This window comes from Syzygium oleosum, unplaced genomic scaffold (assembly GCF_021117445.2).
Source record: "Syzygium oleosum isolate NSW1041296 unplaced genomic scaffold, Sole_v2.1 Sole_v2.12, whole genome shotgun sequence".
In the NCBI taxonomy this organism is placed as follows: Eukaryota; Viridiplantae; Streptophyta; class Magnoliopsida; order Myrtales; family Myrtaceae; genus Syzygium; species Syzygium oleosum.
In genome coordinates this window covers 8,184,218-8,189,333 of record NW_026607496.1, presented here as the reverse complement: position 1 = coordinate 8,189,333, position 5,116 = coordinate 8,184,218, and the positions used below count along the sequence as shown (strand labels likewise).

Sequence of the window (5,116 nt, the reverse complement as noted above, 5' to 3'; positions counted from 1 at the left end):
ACGTTCCCGAAGTATATTGATGTAGCAACCAGACAAAGAAATTAGAATATCCACATCCTTGTATTTCTTCGCTCCTTCTGTAACATAATATCAAACAATTGATCAGAACTATGTCTTTTCCCCTCGATATACTGCTCCAAAACTCCTCCCATTAGAGAACGAGCAGTTGCTAGTCACTAAAGCTTGACGACGTCTGTGAAGTTCGCATGTTTGCCACATCTAAAAATAGTCTTAAGATCTTAACACGTGCATACATGAAAATTCTTTGTCCATTTAGACATTGTTTTCACCAACTCTACACATAGAAAATCGCCCGACATCATATGAGTCACGAGATATTATTAGATAACTGCGTTATCCGTCCCACCAAATCTGACAATGCAGAGGCATTTTGGTATACATTACGCCTGTTAAAATATGTCTCGAGAGCTTTCTCTCTTCCTGTAGGAGCTTTCTCTCTTCTTGTAAGAGCTTTCTCTCTCTTCTAGTAAGAGCTTGCCCTATCCATGGTGAGAGCTTACCCTAAAAAACCCTAAATCCATGTCTTCCATCACTACTTTTTACGATTCACCCATACCCACATCATCTCACCATACACCCTTACCCACATCATCTCACCATACGGTACCCCAACGAAGCATCTCCCCCTCATTGATACTTCTCTTACCATCTATTCTCGCCTTTGCCTCTCCAAAGCTTCAGCCTATACAGAAAAGGAAATGGGTGAAAGTCAGCAAGCAAGATACATGCTCCCAGGCTTCCTTCTTCTCGGTTATGCCCTGTAGTGGTCTGAGGTGATTGGAGTTCTTCGAGGTATGTTCCTGTGACAAAAGATCAGTAGCAACATAGAGGGTGAGTTAGATAAGGAACAAAGGTTTGCCACTATGTGTAGATGACTTGGTAAAATGTGGTCAGAGGATGTCGTAGCCAAGGTGGTTGAGGAAATTCCTTAACAAAAATTGAAAGATTTGATCGAAGGTGGATCATAGGGACGGGCTTAGGTGGCTAACCCTAATAAGCCACCGGGTTACAAATGAAGCTACTATGTTGGAACTGTCAAGGGTTGGGCACACCCTTGACAATTCGAGCCCTACGAGCCATCGTGGCTCAAGAAAAGCCAAGTTTGGTATTCTTGATGGAGATGAAAAATCAAGAATCAGTAGTTCGACGAGTAAGAAGAAAATTAAACTTCCAGCACTACTATGTGGTGAACCCAGTAGGGATTGGTGGGGGATTGGCTCTATTATGGAATGACGGCATTACTGTTAATGTGTATTCAGCCACAAATGTGTTCCTTGATGTTTCTCTTGAGGACATTCAGCTGAGAAGAATTTTCAGAGCAACATTTGTCCATGCACCTACAAATTTTCAAGAGAGATTACGTACTTGGGAGCAACTTCAGCAGATACTTGCCCTGAATACCCAACCTTAGGTGTGTTTAGGGGATTTTAATGAAACTTTATATGATTGGGAAAAGGTCGGTAAAAGAGATTATGAGCTATACAGATTAAACGCCTTTAGAGACTTTCTTAATGCGTGTGGGTTAATGGATATGGAAAGCAAGGGTTGTGCGTTTACCTAGGCAAATAATTGAGAAGAGGAGCAATTCGTTAAAAAGAGATTAGATAGGGCGGTGTGTACTATAGAATGAAGGCTATTGTTCCCTGAAGCAGAAACCTTCGAACTTCCCGCTATAGGCTCGGACCACAGCCCTATTTTACTGTCTCTACAAGCTGAACCAGTGAAGAGGAAGAAGTATTTCAAGTTCGAGGCTTTATGGCTGGAAAATGAGGAGTGTAGCAAGATTATTAAGGACATCTGAAACTCATCTAGCATGGCTAGTGCCAATTTAGTGAAGAAAATAAGAGCAGTGTCCATTGAATTAGCTATTTGGAGCAAGAAAACCTTCCCCAATAGCCACAAGTAGATAAAAATGCTGAAAGATGAGCTGCAAGGCATTATTAGCAACCAAGCATTAAATGCAAACAGAGGAAGACAGCAGGAACTCACTGAACAGACAGAGAACTTGTGGAGAAGAGAGAAAATGTACTGGAGCTTAAGGTCGAGATTGTGCTAGCTAAAATGGGGAGACAAAAACACAAAATATTTCCATGCTACAACAATTCAAAGAAGACAAAGAAATAGAATCTCTATGCTAAAGAATGTAGAAGATGTTTGAACCCATGACCCCAGGAGACTGAAAGAGATGAAAGTGGAGTTTTTCAAGGAGTTTTATAATTCAGTGGGAAACCAAGATTTTAATCCAATTTTGCAACAAATTCCAGCTCTAGTTACCAATGAGATGAATCAACATTTAACAACTAAACTTACAATGGAAGAAGTTAAACTTGCAGCTTTCCAGCTAGGCTCAATGAAGGCTCTCGGACCGGATGGGTTAAATGGCCAGTTTTACCAACAACATTGGGAGGAGATTAAAATGGGGGATTTTGAGGAAGTAAGGAATTTTTTAAATTCTGGGTATCTCAATCCAGAATTAAATAGGACTCACATTGTATTGATACCAATAGTTAAAAACCCGGAAAGCCTTGATCAATTCAGACCAATCAGCTTTTGCAACTTCTCCTACAAGATTATTTCGAAGGTCTTGGCTAATAGATTATGACCTTGGCTCCCAAACCTAATAGCAGGAGAGCAAAGTGCGTTTGTGGGCGGCAGACAACTACAAGATAATATTATTGTAGTGCAGAAGGTGCTTCATTAATTGAGAGTTATGAAAAGAAAGGAAAAGTTCCAGGCGGTGTTGAAACTAGACATGAAAAAAGCTTATGATAGAGTGGAGTGGGATTTCTTGGAAGCTTGCATGCTAACAATGGGATTATGTAAATGGTGGGTGGATAGGGTTATGAAATGCGTGAATTCAGCCTCATTGAGTGTAAAGTTGAATGGTGAGCCACTACCGTTCGTTCATCCTTCAAGAGATCTTTGACAAGGGGACCCCATCTCTCCTTACGTGTTTATCTTGGTGGCCAATACCCTTTCGGCCCTCACGAGAAAATCAGTGAATGACGAAACTATTATTGGAATAAAGCTAAACAGGTACTGTCTAGTCCTTTCTCATCTACTCTTTGTTGATGCTTCAATATTTTTCTTAGATGGAAAAGTGATAGAATGTCAGAATCTTGCATTGATACTACATTAATACTGCTATGCATCTGGGCAAGCGATAAACTTGAACAAGTCTGGCATTTTCTTTAGCTCAAGCTACCCTCAGAACTTACAGAGGAATATGGCAAATGAGCTGCGTGTGCCTGTCATTAAGAAGACTGGGAAATACTTAGGGATTCCTTCTAACCGGGGTGCTTCCAAGAAACAAATGTTTGCATGGATATTGCCAAGAGTAAATACAAAACTAGAGGGAGGAAGGAAAATTTAATATCGAAGGCGGGTAAGGAAGTTCTGATAAAAAATGTGGTACAAGCTCTCCCACAATATGCTATGTCTATCTTTAAAATTCCAATCTCAATATGTCAGTCGATAGAAAAGAAGGTTGCTAATTTCTGGTGGAAAAACAGCGAATCGAGGTCAGGTCTTCATTGGAAAAGATGGGAGGTGCTTAAAACCAGGAAAGATAAAGGGGGAATGGGCTTCAAGGACTTGATATCCTTTAATAGAGCCATGCTTGGCAACCAAGCATGGAGATTAGCACAGAACCAAGAATCTTTATGGAGCCAGGTTTTAAAAGGAATTTACTTTCCTAATAGATCCTTTTGGCAAGCTGAAAAGGGGTCTCGCCCCTCCTGAGGTTGGCAAAGTATCTTGATGGGCAGAGAATCGATATCGAAGTTTGTTATGTGGTCAGTTGGAACAGGAGAGAACATCAGAATTCGTGAAGATAGATGGCTCGAAAGAGGAACTATTAGAGGGCCAGGCCAGCTAACTTAAGCGATCCAACTAAAGTAGCTGACATGATTTCACATGAGGAGGACAAGTGGGATGAACAATTGATCATAAGTCTTTTTGACGAACAAATAGTGAGTGAGATTCTGGTTGTGCCTTTGAGGACTCATCTTACACAAGATAAATTGGTGTGGACGGGTTCCAAGTCAGGAGAGTATTCAATCAAAAGTGCATACAATTTGCTCCGTGAAGAGGAAACAAACAGAACACATCCCAAGTCTCATCTTCTTATTAGCCACCCCGTAAGTTATGGTACCATATTTGGCACCTACACACCCATCCCCCCCAAAGTCAGAATCTTTCTCTGGAATGTGTGCCAAAATGGACTTCCTACCAAAGAAAACCTCTATAAGCGAAAGATTTTACCTCAGCCAGCTTGCCCCTTTTGCAATCGAGAAGCAGAAACTGTGGAACACCTCCTCTTGTTGTGCCCTTGGACGTACGAGATTTGGAAAAACCCTGAAGTAAATGTACAAGTCTCGGGTCAAAACATCACCCAAATGGAAGAGTGGCTACAAAATTTTCTCACGCAGTCAGGCAACCCACTTACCTTTGAAAGAATCGCAGTTCTTCTCTAGTTTATATGGAAAGCAAGGAACGATTTAGTGTTTCGGCGTAAATCCCCAGACCCACAATCGCTAATTGCTTTAACGCAAGCTATGGTCAGAAATTACAGCAAATGGAACCCTAAAAGTTTGAAACTTGACACTGATAAGGCAACTTTACCTCCGAATTGGCATCCACCGAACAGCCAGTCCTTCAAGATCAATTTCGATGGAACTTTCGTCGACGGCAGCACGGAGGGAGTAATCGCCAGTGTCCTCCATGATGAATCTGGAGCTTTGCTGGATGGATTCGTCAAAAAAATCGCTACTTCCTCGGCGATTCAAACGAAGATGATGGCTCTATTGGAGGCATTGTCGTACTTTAGGGCTTAGAGACAGATTGCTCAGTTCTAACTTAAGCTATGTTAAGTGATTCTCATGTGTCGTGGGAAGTAAGTGTTCTGATTGCAGACGCTCGAACCCGAATGGCCCATTTTGACAAGATTTCCTTGGCCCACTGTGGAAGGGCTGCAAACAGAGTTGCGAATTGAGTAGTTAAGTCCCATCGTTTAAATTCTTTATCTCTATCTTGGGATTTATTGTGCTTTGATGCCCCTGCTTTGGGCTTCTTGTCTAAAAACTCTTGACTATCA

At 41.4% G+C, this 5,116-nt stretch overlaps 1 long non-coding RNA gene across 1 annotated transcript; it reads right to left on the bottom strand.

Annotated features, from left to right (window-relative positions):
- Positions 1–343: 343 nt before the first annotated feature.
- LOC115664930 (uncharacterized) lies at positions 344–4,839 on the bottom strand. The gene is made up of 3 exons (XR_004003653.2): positions 4,469–4,839; positions 4,285–4,377; positions 344–821 (listed from the first exon to the last, which is right to left on the bottom strand). It is a non-coding gene; the product is annotated as an uncharacterized LOC115664930 (long non-coding RNA).
- Positions 4,840–5,116: the final 277 nt, after the last annotated feature.